The sequence below is a fragment of the Maylandia zebra genome, linkage group LG3, assembly GCF_041146795.1.
Source record: "Maylandia zebra isolate NMK-2024a linkage group LG3, Mzebra_GT3a, whole genome shotgun sequence".
NCBI classification, from domain to species: domain Eukaryota; kingdom Metazoa; phylum Chordata; class Actinopteri; order Cichliformes; family Cichlidae; genus Maylandia; species Maylandia zebra.
In genome coordinates, this window is record NC_135169.1 from 56613145 (window position 1) to 56632858 (window position 19714).

General features: G+C 41.3%; 1 long non-coding RNA gene across 2 annotated transcripts; it reads right to left on the bottom strand.

Annotated features, from left to right (window-relative positions):
• Positions 1–14479: 14479 nt before the first annotated feature.
• LOC106676027 (uncharacterized) lies at positions 14480–16131 on the bottom strand. Of its 2 annotated transcripts, XR_001342166.4 has the most exons (4): positions 15353–16131; positions 15194–15256; positions 15030–15081; positions 14480–14913 (listed from the first exon to the last, which is right to left on the bottom strand). It is a non-coding gene; the product is annotated as an uncharacterized LOC106676027 (long non-coding RNA). The 2 variants fall into 2 exon arrangements; XR_013097126.1 differs by lacking the exon at positions 15353–16131 and having other exon boundaries at positions 15194–15328.
• Between the last annotated feature and the right edge of the window lie 3583 nt (positions 16132–19714).

Below are 19714 nucleotides of genomic sequence, written 5' to 3' on the forward strand. Positions count from 1 at the left end.
AGAAGCGATCACCCCCGATCAGACTGTTAGCACTCTGTTAGACCTCTGCCTCACCACCACACATTTAAATACAACAAGGGTTTTTACATGGACCTTTACATGGAGGAAGTGGAAAGGAAGGCTCTTGGCTCTTTCAAAGGAAGAGTACCCAGCCACTGGTACAGATATGTAGACGACACCTGGGTCAAAATCAAGACACAAGAAGTGGAATCCTTCACTGCGCACATTAACGCTGTGGATAAAAACATCAAGTTCACCAGGAAGACACAAAGGACAACTGTTTGCCTTTCCTGCGCTGTGCACATTGAAGAGAACGGCAACCTCAACATCGAAGTTTACCGGAAGCCCACACACACGGACCAGTACCTCCTCTTTGACTCCCATCACCCTCTGGAACACAAACTTGGAGTAATTAGGACCCTACACCACCGGGCAGAACATGTTCCCTCTAAGCCTGAAGGAAAAAAGTTCTTAAAGTCAGCAAAGAGGCACAGAAAAGAAGACCAGACACCAGCGAGGGAGGATAAGAAGGACAGACGCAACAACTTTGTCATCCCCTATGTAGCCGGTGTATCAGAAAAACTCAGGAGAGTTTTTTCCAAGCATGACATCCCAGTGCATTTCAGACCCAGCAACACGCTCAGACAAAAACTGGTTCACCCGAAAGATAAAACGCCAAAACACAGACTTAACAATGTGGTGTATGCTGTACAGTGCAGCGAGGAATGCCCAGACCTCTACATTGGAGAGACCAAACAGCCACTTCACAAGCGCATGGCACAACACAGAAGAGCCACCTCCACAGGACAAGACTCAGCAGTCCATCTGCATCTTAAGGATAGAGGACACTCTTTCGAGGATGCTAATGTTCACATTTTGGACAGAGAGGACAGATGGTTTGAAAGAGGAGTGAAAGAAGCATCTATGTCCACTGTGAGCGACCATCTTTGAACAGAGGCGGGGGTTTACGACACCAACTCTGAAGGAAACGGCTTCCAAGGCCTAATCTGTGGATCGACTTCCTTCGAGGCGTGGACGTCTATCAGCAGAGAATGTACCTTCACCTATCAGCAGAGAATGTCCCTTAGTCTGTAACACAGTCAAATATATTCTCAAGTAATATTCAAGCATGCCATTCAGCGTGTTAGTACGAGCTCGGGAGCAGCTTGGGAGAACAAGAAAACAGAGACTGCTTTAGATTGTCTTCCCAAATTGACTCAACTTTATTCACAAGTACAACAGTTTATATAGAGGGTAAAATTCATGAGACAGCAGATTATCAGTTTAAACCAGTACAGACCAAGATAAGGGAGCGTCTTCCTGCCCATGGGTGAAGAAGCATCCTTTGTGTAGTTTATCACAGTTCAGCTACAATTGTGATTATCTCAGCGACATATTTTCAAGGCACAAAACGAAGAGTTCTTTTATTAGTGAAATCTGAAACAAACCATTTGGCCTTCAACAGGCGTCTAAAAGATTAAGAAACTAATGTAGCTGAGGGAGTGATCTCTGTGGTATTTCAACCTTGTACCAGCCTGTGATTCTCACACATCAATTCTTGGGTCAAAGAGAAAAATAACTAAAACAAATGGGCCTTATTGAATAACAGAGTTTTCCTGCATAATGTCACTATAAAACAATATCCAGTAAATGCTAACCGTAGTGCTAAAATACCTAACAAACTCTCTGCCATCTATAATCCAGTTTTGAGATCCCTTCCCAGACGCCTTAACGCCCACTCACATCCTGGGCCATCTGACCACAGGAATTCGTATGATAAGGTGGGGCCAGGTTTCACAATGAACCCACCCGAAACTCTGGCTGATTGGGACCCACACCCAGTTTCACACCTTGTCTCAGGCGATTAGAGGATCATCAGGGGGTCCTTTTGTCCCTCTGTGGGGGGTCACTCCCACTAGGTTTATATCTGGGACTCTCCACCATTTGACCTTAGAACTGAAGAAGCTTCTCGGATGAGAGGTGAAACGTCTTCAAGTAACTTAAAGAAGTCCAGACGCTTTTCTTTGCAAGCTCCTTTGACTACGATGACCTGGATGACTGAGAACCTTCACAGACACTATATCAGAGAATTTTACCAGCTGATACAAACCACAGGAAGACATTTAAAGAACAGATCCTTGGCCATAACACGTGCAGACTTTGGTAACGGCTACACTTTATTCTGTTTCAATCTGGAAGCTGACAAAGGACATTCAGGGAATGTGTCGTTAATTAAAACTGGGAACGTGAGATTGGAAACCCGTTTCAGAAATCCACTACCCCGTACAGTGAACCTCTTGTGTTATTCTGTATTTGATTCAGTCATTGAAATATCTAACATGAGACAGGTGCTCTTGGACTACTATTGAGACAAAAACGGTCATGAACACTATAGAACTATCAGCCGTGGTCGGCGGCATTATCAATAAAAACACACATTTCCTAGGCGTGTTAGCCTATGATCAGCTAACCACTGAACGGCTTCAAAGACTCCCAGCTATGGGTATTGTAAACACCCACCCTTCTACGATGCCAGGGGAACATTGGCTTGCTGTTTATATTTCGAGAGACAGACGCGGTTATTTTTTTGATAGTTTTGTTCACTCGTTAGACAGTTTCCCCCCAGCAATAAAGATGTTTCTTCTAAAAAACTGTTCCACTGTTTTATGTTCAGGAAAACAAGTGCAGAAGGACTTCTCCATCACATGCGGTCAACATTGTGTATTTTTTTTTAATATCATATGCAAAATGGTGTATCTTATGCCCGCCTGCTTAACATGTATGGGTCTAATTTAATTTGTAATGATGCTATGGTGTGTCGATTTGTCAACAACATACAACCTGTTGCTGTATGCAGTGATTATGTGTGTGTGCAATGTGGATACTGATATGTACTAATGAGAATAATAATAAAAACAACATGAGAGCATGATTTAATCGAGTCAATGGTATTTATTATCAAATCTCGTATATATATATATATATATATATATATATATACACACATATATAGATTCATAACATACTTTGTTTAAACATAAATAAAAGACATCAAACATTAACCAGTAATAAAAGACATAAAATATTTAACAGTAATAAAAGAAAAGAAAAGAAAACAATTTAGCAGCAATAAGTGAAAAAAAAACCCATAACAGTAGAAAAACACCAAACAGCAAATATTTTTAGCAGAAGAACAATTTCTGCAATAAGAAAAAAACCTGAATTCAAAAATCCAACCACTCTACAGGACCCCCCTTTAATTTGTTTTTTTTTTTATTCTTTATTTTTTTTAGTGTACTATGTCGCAGCGGTCCACCAGGGGTGTTCTTTTTTGGTGTGTGTTTTAAAAAACCACGGTCTTCAGACAGTGACGTTAGAAAACGTCTTGTTCTGCTCAACGTATGCCCCGTGAGAGCGAGCGCGTCTCTAGGCAGAAACAGCGTTTTATACACACCCATACTAAATGCAGCCAGGGTGGTATACGTGAATGGATCAACTTGAGTACAACCCAGTAGCGTGTCACGATAAATGCTGCATGCTTTACGCAGGACATCAACATCGTTAACACAGTAACGCCTGAGTTCAGCCTGAAAATCAAAGGGATTCTGCGAGGCAACCTGGTACCATTCCATGAATCGCACCTTATCGCTTTCAGACATGTGCTCATAGCCGTAGAAGGAGGGATCTGGGTACGGGCCCACATAACGCTCATTATCCCTCGTATTAAACCTGTGTGGGAAATGGCTCTTCTGCAGGTCTTGAAAACCTAAAGCAGAGGGTATTTTGGCAAGGCCCATGGGCAAAAAGCTGAACGAATCAATCCACCGCTGGTCATAGTCCCTGTCATGCATTAAAATCACACGGCTGCCGCTCATTATGACACTAGGTGTTATGCTCTGTCTGACAAAGTACTCGAGGAGTATGTAGTTATCAAAGCCAGATGCATTATGTGCTATGAAAGTGTACCCACGAAACCTTGGGCGTCTGTAATGCTGCACAAACGCCTCCACACACTTTAATGTATTAAATGTGAACTTATTGCCCTTCAGATCAGACGCACACACAAAGTTAGCCTCGTGTTTACCGTTGTGGTACCGCGTCTCAAAATCATATAAAATGTATTTATCGTTAGGCTTCTGTTTTTCAACAGGCTGTATGAAACACTGATGGTCGGAGTCTCCTGCTAATTTAGGTTCGCGGCAGTGCTCGCATCCAGGCTGCGCACATTTGTGTGGCAATTTCTTGGATTCTCTATATGTGGTGCCACAGTGCATGCAATGTTTCATATGATCACAGGGGATCATCAGAGAATCTCATCATAAGGTATGTGCGCCAGTCTTAAGCGAGACCCACCACTACTGTTCTGAGCTACCGTGACAATAAACTCTAATTCATCATCACCGATAGATTCATCATTACTCTGCATAACTTGTGCAATTTGATCGAGAAACAGCTCCGGATCATACCGATCATCAGCGTTTAAAACAGCCTGAACATCTGAAGCCAGCGAGGGGCCACGCAGGACCACGTTTAGAACACTGCCCTGTTGGGATCCCGCCACAGCTCTGTCTATCACATTGGCTAAGCACTCGCGCACTCGCGCCAGCACTTGTTCTGGATGATCGAGACCTCTAAAATCAAGGCGTTCACGCAATTCGCGAGCATTAAAATTAGATATCTCTCTAATGTGTGACTGAGAGCGACTGCCGGACCCAGACTGCACAACGGGCTCAATTACAGCAGTATCTGTTTGTGAGAAATTTACAATGATTGAGGGTGTGTGTGGTGTTGCAGCATCACCAGCGGAGCCCGGACACGCATGTGTGGTTGAAGTAATAGTAGAAGCGGTAACAGGCTCAATAACAACTGCAGTAGCTGCAGCAGAGGTGACCCGGCTAGATTGTGCATCAGACGCAAAATCACCAGCAGCACCAGCTATATGGTTAGCATCAGTAACAGCAACGGCCCGAGCAACACCTGCTGTACTATCACTATTATTAGCAACAATAGCCCCATCAGCAATAGCAGACGTAGGAACAGTCTGACGAGGATGTGTATCAGATGAGGATGATGCTGCTGCACTACTAAGTCTTGCATGCAAAACTTGGCATTTGTTTACTATTTGCGCAGCCCACTGGTTATAAGCCTCAAAGTCAAACCATTTAGCTCGAGTGGAGGTACCATCATTGTGTTTGAATAATTTACGGGGTGGGTCCATGGTGTGGATTTTAAAAGTCAGCGATTTAAAAAGCGGGTACTAATGAGATCTAATAAACCCCAGGTACTGTTTATTGCCTGCCGGGTACTAGTTAGACCACCAGCTATTTCATGCAAGTCGCCCTGTGCTGCTTCTTGATGTTGGTTGAGTTTAGCGACTATTTCTTGTAAGCCCTCCTGTACTGCTTGTTGATGTTGGCTGAGTTTAGCATCGATCAAAGATAGGATATCATTTTTTGAAACTATATGACTCCGTTCAGCAGGCTGAGCATCTGGAAGCTTCATGTAAGCATCATACGCCGCTGATATTTGAGAGTCTGTTATGCCGCCTTCTTCGAAATCTATGTGTGAATCAACGCTCTTTCTGACACATTCTGGGGTGGTGGGTATATGAACTAGATCAAAATCTGATATACTGTACTCAAAAACATCAGAGAAATCGCGAGGTAGCCACTCACTCGGGGGTGTTGCAGGTTCGCTGATGAAGATCGGTTCTGACTCTCCACTGTTGCACAAAGCTCCAGGTTTTTGTTGTTCTGGGAGGTCGATACTGCTTAAACATTCCAAAAACGTCTGGAATCGTACGGTGTCCTGATCATTATGAGGAGGGGTGCTGTTCTGCAGTCTGTGAAGATAGATAGACATGTGTTAAAACATTTTATACATGTACCCATTTCAAACTGAATAAGCGTGTCTCCCTCTCTATCTCTTTTTATCTAATTTATATATGCCTATGCTTACCTTGTAGTGTGCGTTATTCGGGATGGTCCTGCTCCTCCACACACCCGGTTCTCTGGCGTGTGTAAAACGGTCAGTTTAGAACATTTGTAATTGTTTAAACCCCTTTTAATTTTTTTTCTTTTTAAAAAATAATACACAACTATACATCCCGTTGTATACACACCTGATGTAAGGTTGGGCTCTGTGGTCGCGGTGTCTGAATGTTTTCCTGCTCAGTTTGTTAACCCTGGAACAAATCAAACAAAAACGTTATTACATAATTTAAAACAATCGCTAGTTTAAAACATACATACGTTTAAAAATCCAGTAATGCTGTACACACCTTGTGCCTGTTAGAGAACTAGTTCCAGCTGTAAAAGCGCCCGTTTCTAAAGAAAAGGGCCCTGGGCCGTTCTCCCGAACTCCTAAAAATTAAGCTTTTGTTTTAGGAAAAAAAATAGTTTGAATATCCTATAATATGTTAACATAACACTTTTTAAAAATACAATAATAGGTTTTGTTTTACTTACCGTTTACATGTCCATGTTATAAAGAACAATGTTAGTGTTGATGATCGCAAAGAAAATGGTGTGCTCTGCAGCGAATCTTGAGGCGTAAATGGCTCAGGGTTTCGGGGTCTGAGCCTGTTTTTTATATATAGGGTGGGTGTTTCCAAAAAGAAAAGGTATGTCTCCAACCAATTTAAATGAGACCCTTCAGGGCTTTTGTCTTCTCAAGGAATTACAAAGGAGCCGATACTTCAGACAATAGGCGGGGTCGCCACCCGATTGGTAGCTACACCTGCCCCATTTACCTTGTCGAGGAATTACAAAAAGAGCCAATACCGGCCACTTTAAACAATAGGCTGGGCCCTTGTTCGCATGGTACTCTCAACTAGTGATACCCAGCGGTGGGCTTTTGCAATCCTGAACAAATTCAAACAATTAGCCAGCTGTTGAAAAGTTGGAGCGGGTCTGGGCGACTGGTTTTAGAAGTATCACTGTAGCGTTTATTTTCTAAAGGGCTGAATGTTATTTGCGACTATCTGTTGTGTTAAAAACTACTCTGAAACCATGAAACCCCTTGCAGAAGAAATGGCCCGTTTGATCCGTTTTTAAAGAAATAAAATGCTCGCATCGGTGCAAGGTGTGACACCGGAATCACAAAATGAGTGTATTTAAAAGACGATTAGTTTGAAAAGAGCGATACTGGCTGCTTATAGCATTTATTTTCTAAAGGACTGAATGCTATTTGTGACATTTACTGTGTTAAAAACTAGCTGGCTGGCTTTGTCTCACTCTTAGTTCAACATTCCGAAATCCCGATTTTTAAATAAAATGATCGCATCAACCCTGGAAAGAAAAACTAGTTAAATTAAAACTAAGGGTTTGATTAAATGAAACGCTTGTGAACATGCTGACATTACCCATTCAGAAGAAATTCCCATTTGTGCCATTTATAAAATAAAATGCATGCCTCACTGCAAGCTGAGACATTGTCAGATTTAGAAAATTAGTGTGATTAAAACACTATTACCAACACTTTTGACTAGAGCACCCCCTCTTTGTTAAGGCGCACTGTGAACCAAAACAGCTTCCACTCCGCCAAGAATGAAACAAGAAACAAAGAATTGCTTTTAAGAACACATGCATAACTGAATGTTGCGATACACCTAAGTGATAAAAATAGTTTAATTAAAAACCCTATGGTTTGATTAAATTAAAACCCCGTTAAAAACCTATAAACTCATATAACCCCTCTGATCCCCTGTGGTATTTCCACACGAACAACCATACCCCCACCACACCTGAACGCGCATGAGCACACGCACGAAACCGGTCAAACCGGTTGTCAAACCGGTTTGGTTGGCCGCCATCTTGGACTAGTGCCATGTATTATGTGAACTTATCCAGGAACTTTAGAAACTGCACCTTTGGTATGAATTTTAAAATCCTATGTCAACTCGTTCTGGGGTTATGACATTCAAGATAAAACAAAGCGATGGTTGAGTTCGGCAGGTTGGAGACTTCTGTGAACAGTGTTAAAGAGATGCTTCAACAGGTTTCTAAAGAAAAAATGAACAAAGATCAAACAACCTTGCTTGAAAGTTTCAAGGATGCTTCTTTTCAGGACTTTGCAGACTGCACTTGGACGAGATGGCCGATCATTACTGAGAATAGCATTAATGAAGCGGAATAAAGAAATGAAAAGGTGACTCTCACATATGCTGCTATGATCAAAGCATGGTTTTAAAATGGCTACAGTGTAGTCTCATTGTGTATCATCTGGTGGTTTAAAGGCAGAGTCGGAGAAAGCGACACTGTTAGCCAGATCAGGAGCCTTAAAATAAAAGCAAATTTCACAGGAAAAAGAAGCTAAAGTAAAAAAGGAAAGAAAAGAACTGGAGATAAAAACGGCTGTAACAGTTTCTAATGCTTAATTTTAGCTTTAACTACTATTAAAGCAGTTGTTATAGCTGGTGGCTAGTAGAAGCTACTAGTGAAAGGGGTTCGTGTCTCAGAGCATCTATTTGTGATGGAAGGATCAAGAACCTTACTTACCAGCAGCCAAGGACAAAGCAACGACATTTAACGCCCAAAGATTAACAGCTACTCAGCAACAAACAAATCAAATTTGAACCATTAGAGAAAAAAAAATACTCAATCTACAGCTACTTTTAGTATCCATCCATCTTCATCCGCTTTATCCGAGGCCGGCCTCATGTACTGTTTTTCCATGTAAATTAGGTGCAGCTATTGATTAAACCTATTTCCCGTTTTCCTAGCAAAATATTAAAAAGTGACGATTGACCCAAGACTTTTGTATAGTGCTGGAAATAGTTGGGGTTTTTTTTGTAAATCATACAATTTTAAATTCTAAATCTTTTCAGTTTTTATTCTTTAAACATTTTAGTGTTTCAGGAGATCAATCCTGGATTTATTTTTTATTTGTTTGTTTGTTTGTTTGTTAACAATAATAAATCTTTTTGGATGTCAGAAAAACAACCTACTGTCTTCTGAGTTGACACAAGGACAAAGTCATTAATATAAAAAACAGAAAAACCATTAATGCTTCTAATGATGTCAGTGACACACGTTGTGTAGTTTACATTATTGGCTCTAAGAAGACGGGAAAGAGCTTGGGTTTGGAAAAATGCTGTGGGTGGAGTTACAAACACAGTTTGTACGTCATGAATCAGTTACCCTGACCTTCCAATGACACCAGTCTGAAACATTCTGTGGAAGCTGGTTTCTGCTACTGGAAACAAAAGAGTAACTCCAAGAATAACTCAACATTTCAAGTTAACAAGTAGAAATTTAAGAAAAAAAATTGATGCTAAGTTAAAATTTTGAGTTAGTAAAATAAGTTAAAATTTCTAGTGAGCATTGCCAGTCTTGAATTACGTAATTTCTTCCGCTTCTGCTTCAAGAGTGACAAGGACATTACGTAACTTCACAGCACTTCCTGACTGCCAGGGCTAACTTGAAATTTCGAGTTCACTCGTCAGAGTTAAATGACTTATATGAGACTGTGAGACTTGACAAAAGAAGCATTTGAGTTATTTAGGTGTAGGCTCTGTGACGAGCACTTCCTGCCTCAGTGAACACAGTTTTTTTATTAATATGTATTGTGAGGAGGATCTTGTTCTATTCTATTAAACCGATCATAACTTTGTTTATTGCACTGATGTTGAAGATCTTGTGGTTTGCAATGAATTTTGAGTATGATGCAGATAATTGGAGGCTGTTCATTAACCAGCCCAAAATATGTAACGTGTTCAGCTGCACATTTCCTTTGCATCTGTGCCAACTGGTCATTCTGTCTAGTTAAAAAACACCTATGAAAAAAAACTGTATCTTACTGAATATCTGTATTTTTTAACGTGGCATCACTGAATTCAAACATTCAAGACTTGAGAGATTCTCAAGTGCTCAAATTTTACACTATTCATATTCTGATTAAAATAAACTTAAAAAAATGTGGACAAGCGGTTTTTATGTTTTTAATCATATTTTTAATAACAGTATTACCATCCCCAGTAGCATAGACTTTTTTTTAATTATGATCTTTTCCTAAAATTGCATAAACAATAATCTCATGGCTGAAAACTTTGCTTTCACCATTTTTCAGTATTTTCATCTCTTGGCAGTATGTTATATGACTTTAGCTGCCAATGACCTGTTTTTGAGTCCGATAGCTGTGATGTCACAAGACAGTACTGGTCAGTTTTAATGATGGTGCTGATGAACATTTCTCATGACACTGTTGGAGCAACATTGACAGGGAGACTCAGTACTAGTTGCTTTGATTTGGTTTGGTAAAACGCCTACAAGAAGAGAGAAGCGATCACCCCCGATCAGACTGTTAGCACTCTGTTAGACCTCTGCCTCACCACCACACATTTAAATACAACAAGGGTTTTTACATGGACCTTTACATGGAGGAAGTGGAAAGGAAGTCTCTTGGCTCTTTCAAAGGAAGAGTACCCAGCCACTGGTACAGATATGTGGACGACACCTGGGTCAAAATCAAGACACAAGAAGTGGAATCCTTCACTACGCACATTAACGCTGTGGATAAAAACATCAAGTTCACCAGGGAAGACACAAAGGACAACTGTTTGCCTTTCCTGGACTGCGCTGTGCACATTGAAGAGAACGGCAAACTCAACACTGAAGTTTACCGGAAGCCCACACACACGGACCAGTACCTCCTCTTTGACTCCCATCACCCTCTGGAACACAAACTTGGAGTAATTAGGACCCTACACCACCGGGCAGAACATGTTCCCTCTAAGCCTGAAGGAAAAAAGAAGGAACACACACATGTAAAGGAAGCACTCAAAACGTGTGGCTATCCTAAATGGGCGTTCTTAAAGTCAGCAAAGAGGCACAGAAAAGAAGACCAGACACCAGCGAGGGAGGATAAGAAGGACAGACGCAACAACATTGTCATCCCCTATGTAGCCGGTGTATCAGAAAAACTCAGGAGAGTTTTCTCCAAGCATGACATCCCGGTGCATTTCAGACCCAGCAACACGCTCAGACAGAAACTGGTTCACCCGAAAGATAAAACGCCAAAACACAAACTTAACAATGTGGTGTATGCTGTACAGTGCAGTGAGGAATGCTCAGACCTCTACATTGGAGAGACCAAACAGCCACTTTACAAGCGCATGGCACAACACAGAAGAGCCACCTCCACAGGACAAGACTCAGCTGTCCATCTGCATCTAAAGGTCAAAGGTCACTCTTTCGAGGATGCCAATGTTCACATTTTGGACAGAGAGGACAGATGGTTTGAAAGAGGAGTGAAAGAAGCCATCTATGTCCACTGTGAGCGACCATCTTTGAACAGAGGCGGTGGTTTACGACACCAACTCTCTGCCATCTATAATCCAGTTTTGAGTTCCCTCCCCAGACGCCTTAACGCCCACTCACATCCTGGGCCATCTGATCTCAGGAATTTGCATGATAAGGTGGGGCCAGGTTTCACAATGAACTCACCCGAAAGTCTGGCTGATTGGGACCCACACCCAGTTTCACACCTTGGCTCAGGCGATTAGAGGATCATCAGGGGGTCCTTTTGTCCCTCTGTGGGGGGTCACTCCCACTAGGTTTATATCTGGGACTCTCCACTATTTGACCTTAGAACTGAAGAAGCTTCTCGGATGAGAGGTGAAACGTCTTCAAGTAACTTAAAGAAGTCCAGACGCTTTTCTTTGCAAGCTCCTTTGACTACGATGACCTGGATGACTGAGAACCTTCACAGACACTCGTTAGACAGTTTCCCCCCAGCAATAAAGATGTTTCTTCTAAAAAACTGTTCCACTGTTTTATATTCAGGAAAACAAGTGCAGAACGACTTCTCCATCACATGCGGTCAACATTGTGTATTTTTTTTAATATCATATGCAAAATGGTGTATCTTATGCCCGCCTGCTTAACATGTATGGGTCTAATTTAATTTGTAATGATGCTATGGTGTGTCGATTTGTCAACAACATACAACCTGTTGCTGTATGCAGTGATTATGTGTGTGTGCAATGTGGATACTGATATGTACTAATGAGAATAATAATAAAAACAACATGAGAGCATGATTTAATCGAGTCAATGGTATTTATTATCAAATCTCGTATATATATATATATATATATATATATATATATATATATATATATATATATATATATATATATAGATATATATAGATATATATATATAGATTCATAACATACTTTGTTTAAACATAAATAAAAGACATAAAATATTTAACAGTAATAAAAGAAAAGAAAACAAAACAATTTAGCAGCAATAAGTGAAAAAAAACCCCATAACAGTAGAAAAACACCAAACAGCAAATATTTTTAGCAGAAGAACAATTTCTGCAATAAGAAAAAAACCTGAATTCAAAAATCCAACCACTCTACAGGACCCCCCTTTAATTTGTTTTTTTTTTTATTCTTTATTTTTTTTAGTGTACTATGCCGCAGCGGTCCACCAGGGGTGTTCTTTTTTGGTGTGTGTTTTAAAAAACCACGGTCTTCAGACAGTGACGTTAGAAAACGTCTTGTTCTGCTCAACGTATGCCCCGTGAGAGCGAGCGCGTCTCTAGGCAGAAACAGCGTTTTATACACACCCATACTAAATGCAGCCAGGGTGGTATACGTGAATGGATCAACTTGAGTACAACCCAGTAGCGTGTCACGATAAATGACGCATGCTTTACGCAGGACATCAACATCGTTAACACAGTAACGCCTGAGTTCAGCCTGAAAATCAAAGGGATTCTGCGAGGCAACCTGGTACCATTCCATGAATCGCACCTTATCGCTTTCAGACATGTGCTCATAGCCGTAGAAGGAGGGATCTGGGTACGGGCCCACATAACGCTCATTATCCCTCGTATTAAACCTGTGTGGGAAATGGCCCTTCTGCAGGTCTTGAAAACCTAAAGCAGAGGGTATTTTGGCAAGGCCCATGGGCAAAAAGCTGAACGAATCAATCCACCGCTGGTCATAGTCCCTGTCATGCATTAAAATCACACGGCTGCCGCTCATTATGACACTAGGTGTTATGCTCTGTCTGACAAAGTACTCGAGGAGTATGTAGTTATCAAAGCCAGATGCATTATGTGCTATGAAAGTGTACCCACGAAACCTTGGGCGTCTGTAATGCTGCACAAACGCCTCCACACACTTTAATGTATTAAATCTGAACTTATTGCCCTTCAGATCAGACGCACACACAAAGTTAGCCTCGTGTTTACCGTTGTGGTACCGCGTCTCAAAATCATATAAAATGTATTTATCGTTAGGCTTCTGTTTTTCAACAGGCTGTATGAAACACTGATGGTCGGAGTCTCCTGCTAATTTAGGTTCGCGGCAGTGCTCGCATCCAGGCTGCGCACATTTGTGTGGCAATTTCTTGGATTCTCTATATGTGGTGCCACAGTGCATGCAATGTTTCATATGATCACAGGGGATCATCAGAGAATCTCATCATAAGGTATGTGCGCCAGTCTTAAGCGAGACCCACCACTACTGTTCTGAGCTACCGTGACAATAAACTCTAATTCATCATCACCGATAGATTCATCATTACTCTGCATAACTTGTGCAATTTGATCGAGAAACAGCTCCGGATCATACCGATCATCAGCGTTTAAAACAGCCTGAACATCTGAAGCCAGCGAGGGGCCACGCAGGACCACGTTTAGAACACTGCCCTGTTGGGATCCCGCCACAGCTCTGTCTATCACATTGGCTAAGCACTCGCGCACTCGCGCCAGCACTTGTTCTGGATGATCGAGACCTCTAAAATCAAGGCGTTCACGCAATTCGCGAGCATTAAAATTAGATATCTCTCTAATGTGTGACTGAGAGCGACTGCCGGACCCAGACTGCACAACGGGCTCAATTACAGTAGTATCTGTTTGTGAGAAATTTACAATGATTGAGGGGGTGTGTGGTGTTGCAGCATCACCAGCGGAGCCCGGACACGCATGTGTGGTTGAAGTAATAGTAGAAGCGGTAACAGGCTCAATAACAACTGCAGTAGCTGCAGCAGAGGTGACCCGGCTAGATTGTGCATCAGACGCAAAATCACCAGCAGCACAAGCTATATGGTTAGCATCAGTAACAGCAACGGCCCGAGCAACACCTGCTGTACTATCACTATTATTAGCAACAATAGCCCCATCAGCAATAGCAGACGTAGGAACAGTCTGACGAGGATGTGTATCAGATGAGGCTGATGCTGCTGCACTACTAAGTCTTGCATGCAAAACTTGGCATTTGTTTACTATTTGCGCAGCCCACTGGTTATAAGCCTCAAAGTCAAACCATTTAGCTCGAGTGGAGGTACCATCATTGTGTTTGAATAATTTACGGGGTGGGTCCATGGTATGGATTTTAAAAGTCAGCGATTTAAAAAGCGGGTACTAATGAGATCTAATAAACCCCAGGTACTGTTTATTGCCTGCCCGGTACTAGTTAGACCACCAGCTATTTCATGCAAGTCGCCCTGTGCTGCTTGTTGATGTTGGCTGAGTTTAGCATCGATCAAAGATAGGATATCATTTTTTGAAACTATATGACTCCGTTCAGCAGGCTGAGCGTCTGGAAGCTTCATGTAAACATCATACGCCGCTGATATTTGAGAGTCTGTTATGCCGCCTTCTTCGAAATCTATGTGTGAATCAACGCTCTTTCTGACACATTCTGGGGTGGTGGGTATATGAACTAGATCAAAATCTGATATACTGTACTCAAAAACATCAGAGAAATCGCGAGGTAGCCACTCACTCGGGGGTGTTGCAGGTTCGCTGATGAAGATCTGTTCTGACTCTCCACTGTTGCACAAAGCTCCAGGTTTTTGTTGTTCTGGGAGGTCGATACTGCTTAAACATTCCAAAAACGTCTGGAATCGTACGGTGTCCTGATCATTATGAGGAGGGGTGCTGTTCTGCAGTCTGTGAAGATAGATAGACATGTGTTAAAACATTTTATACATGTACCCATTTCAAACTGAATAAGCGTGTCTCCCTCTCTATCTCTTTTTATCTAATTTATATATGCCTATGCTTACCTTGTAGTGTGCGTTATTCGGGATGGTCCTGCTCCTCCACACACACGGTTCTCTGGCGTGTGTAAAACGGTCAGTTTAGAACATTTGTAATTGTTTAAACCCCTTTTAATTTTTTTTTCTTTTTAAAAAATAATACACAACTATACATCCCGTTGTATACACACCTGATGTAAGGTTGGGCTCTGTGGTCGCGGTGTCTGAATGTTTTCCTGCTCAGTTTGTTAACCCTGGAACAAATCAAACAAAAACGTTATTACATAATTTAAAACAATCGCTAGTTTAAAACATACATACGTTTTAAAACCCAGTAATGCTGAACACACCTTGTGCCTGTTAGAGAACTAGTTCCAGCTGTAAAAGCGCCCGTTTCTAAAGAAAAGGGCCCTGGGCCGTTCTCCCGAACTCCTAAAAATTAAGCTTTTGTTTTAGGAAAAAAAATAGTTTGAATATCCTATAATATGTTAACATAACACTTTTTAAAAATACAATAATAGGTTTTGTTTTACTTACCGTTTACATGTCCATGTTATAAAGAACGATGTTAGTGTTGATGATCGCAAAGAAAATGGTGTGCTCTGCAGCGAATCTTGAGGCGTAAATGGCTCAGGGTTTCGGGCTCTGAGCGTGTTTTTTTTATATAGGGTGGGTGTTTCCAAAAAGAAAGGTATGTCTCCAACCAATTTAAATGAGACCCTTCAGGGCTTTTGTCTTCTCAAGGAATTACAAAGGAGCCGATACTTCAGACAATAGGCGGGGTCGCCACCCGATTGGTAGCTACACCTGCCCCATTTACCTTGTCGAGGAATTACAAAAAGAGCCAATACCGGCCACTTTAAACAATAGGCTGGGCCCTTGTTCGCATGGTACTCTCAACTAGTGATACCCAGCGGTGGGCTTTTGCAATCCTGAACAAATTCAAACAATTAGCCAGCTGTTGAAAAGTTGGAGCGGGTCTGGGCGACTGGTTTTAGAAGTATCACTGTAGCGTTTATTTTCTAAAGGGCTGAATGTTATTTGCGACTATCTGTTGTGTTAAAAACTACTCTGAAACCATGAAACCCCTTGCAGAAGAAATGGCCCGTTTGATCCGTTTTTAAATAAATAAAATGCTCGCATCGGTGCAAGGTGTGACACCAGAATCACAAAATGAGTGTATTTAAAAGACGATTAGTTTGAAAAGAGCGATACTGGCTGCTTATAGCATTTATTTTCTAAAGGACTGAATGCTATTTGTGACATTTACTGTGTTAAAAACTAGCTGGCTGGCTTTGTCTCACTCTTAGTTCAACATTCCGAAATCCCGATTTTTAAATAAAATGATCGCATCAACCCTGGAAAGAAAAACTAGTTAAATTAAAACTAGGGGTTTGATTAAATGAAACGCTTGTGAACATGCTGACACCACCCATTCAGAAGAAATTCCCATTTGTGCCATTTATAAAATAAAATGCATGCCTCACTGCAAGCTGAGACATTGTCAGATTTAGAAAATTAGTGTGATTAAAACACTATTACCAACACTTTTGACTAGAGCACCCCCTCTTTGTTAATGCGCACTGTGAACCAAAACAGCTTCCACTCCGTCAAGAATGAAACAAGAAACAAAGAATTGCTTTTAAGAACACATGCATAACTGAATGTTGCGATACACCTAAGTGAAAAAATTGTTTAATTAAAAACCCTATGGTTTGATTAAATTAAAACCCCGTTAAAAACCTATAAACTCATATAACCCCTCTGATCCCCTGTGGTATTTCCACACGAACAACCATACCCCCACCACACCTGAACGCGCATGAGCACACGCACGAAACCGGTCAAACCGGTTGTCAAACCGGTTTGGTTGGCCGCCATCTTGGACTAGTGCCATGTATTATGTGAACTTATCCAAGAATTTTAGAAACTGCACCTTTGGTATGAATTTTAAAATCCTATGTCAACTCGTTCTGGGGTTATGACATTCAAGATAAAACAAAGCGATGGTTGAGTTCGGCAGGTTGGAGACTTCTGTGAACAGTGTTAAAGAGATGCTTCAACAGGTTTCTAAAGAAAAAATGAACAAAGATCAAACAACCTTGCTTGAAAGTTTCAAGGATGCTTCTTTTCAGGACTTTGCAGACTGCACTTGGACGAGATGGCCGATCATTACTGAGAATAGCATTAATGAAGCGGAATAAAGAAATGAAAAGGTGACTCTCACATATGCTGCTATGATCAAAGCATGGTTTTAAAATGGCTACAGTGTAGTCTCATTGTGTATCATCTGGTGGTTTAAAGGCAGAGTCGGAGAAAGCGACACTGTTAGCCAGATCAGGAGTCTTAAAATAAAAGCAAATTTTACAGGAAAAAGAAGCTAAAGTAAAAAAGGAAAGAAAAGAGCTGGAGATAAAAACGGCTGTAACAGTATCTAATGCTTAATTTTAGCTTTAACTACTATTAAAGCAGTTGTTATAGCTGGTGGCTAGTAGAAGCTACTAGTGAAAGGGGTTCGTGTCTCAGAGCATCTATTTGTGATGGAAGGATCAAGAACCTAAGAATCCCTTACTTACCAGCAGCCAAGGACAAAGCAACGACATTTAACGCCCAAAGATTAACTGCCACAGCTACTCAGCAACAAACAAATCAAATTTGAACCATTAGAGAAAAAAAATTACTCAATCTACAGCTACTTTTAGTATCCATCCATCTTCATCCGCTTTATCCGGGGCCGGGTCGCGTGGGCAGCAGCCTAAGCAAAGAGGCCCAGACCTCCCTCTCCCCAGCCACCTCCTCCAGCTTATCCGGGGGAACACCAAGGCGTTCCCAGGCCAGCCGAGAGATATAATCTCTCCAGCGTGTCCTGGGTCTGCCCCGGGGCCTCCTCCCGGTGGGACATGCCTGAAACACCTCACCCAGGAGGCGCCCAGGGGGCATCCTTGTCAGATGCCCGAACCACCTCAGTTGGCTCCTTTCAGCACCATTGATGTTAAGTTAGACTCTTTTTCTCCAGTTGATCTTTCTGAGTTAACTTCAATAATTACTTCCTCCAAACCATCAACGTGTCTTTTAGACCCCATTCCTACAAAACTGCTCAAAGAAGTCCTGCCATTAATTAATTCTTCGATCTTAAATATGATCAACCTATCTCTAATAATCGGCTATGTGCCACAGGCCTTCAAGCTGGCTGTAGTTAAACCTTTACTCAAAAAGCCATCTCTAGACCCAGCAGTCTTAGCTAATTATAGGCCAATCTCCAACCTTCCTTTCATATCAAAAATCCTTGAAAGAGTAGTTGTCAAACAGCTAACTGATCATCTGCAGAGGAATGGTTTATTTGAAGAGTTTCAGTCAGGTTTCAGAGCTCAGCACAGCACAGAAACAGCATTTTTCTTTTTTAACACAGTGCTATGAAAGTATTTGCTCTTCTTTATATATTTATATAAATGTATATATATTTATACTATATTTTGCATATTTGTCACACTTAAGATGTTCCAGATCAAATACATTTTAATATTAGACAGTAAAGATCCAAGAAAATGCAGCTGTTAATTAATTGCATTTATTAAGGGGAAAAAGCTGAACTTACCTAAGCCTGTGAAAAAAAAAAAAATAATTGCCCCCTAAACCAGGTAACTGTTTGTGCAGTAAGAATGCCAGTGAGTCTTTCACCTTACTGTGGAGGAACTTTTGTGTGTACTTTATTGTGCCCCGTGGGGAAATTGCTCTCTGCATTTAACCCATTCACTCAGTGAAGCAGTGGGCAGCCATTGGGCGCCCGGGGAGCAGTGTGTAGGGACGGTACCTTGCTCAGGGGTACCTCAGGGTAGCTGTTAAGGGGAATCGAACCCCCGACCTTCCGATCATGGGGCAACCACTCTACCTACTGAGCTATCCCTGCCCTGCCTTGTATACTTGGGTCTAGTCTTCTTTGCAATGAGACAAAATAAAATGAAGAAATCAGCCACCCTGGAGTGTTTTCCAGCTCAAAGCCTCAGATTTAAGTCCAGACTTTGGCCAAAATCGTTTTTTTCGGTCGTTTAGAGGTGGATAGTGGAGGAAACTGTGCTGAGGTGGACGGATCATAGTCCTGTTGAATAGCCAGAGTGCGCCTGAGCCTCAGAGCATGAACTGATGGCCCAACATTCTTCTCTTTGTTAGAGAGCAAAACTCATGTTCTTGCTGCATGAAGTGACAAAACCAATCAGGCTTCAGGGTTTGTTTGTTTTTTTCTTAATTAAATTGTCATTTAAAAACTGTATTTTAAAAAAAATAAAAGCTTCTTATTGGGTAAAATTTATATGAGCAAAGGGTGAAAAGGGATGTTTTCGTACAGAAGATACGCCACATTTTATTTGATGATATACACACATGTATATACTGTGTAATGCATCTTTCTATATCTAGTTATAGTGATACACAAGTCTATGTGTAGATCTACAAATGTGATGAAAAAAACAGCATATCGACATTTCTGGTGTGAAGTTAGAAAAACTGGACGCAGAGACGGTTAAACTATAAAAATACACCAGCTATCAACCAACAATGATGTTACCAGAAATGCTCGAGGTCTTAGGGCTGCAACTAATTTGAATTATTGTTGAGTAGCACACAGTTTTCTTAAAGTTTAAGCACTTGTGTGCAACTAAATGATAATGAAAATGTCGGTGTATGGAGCAGAGGATTCATGAAAGCTTGTTGAAATC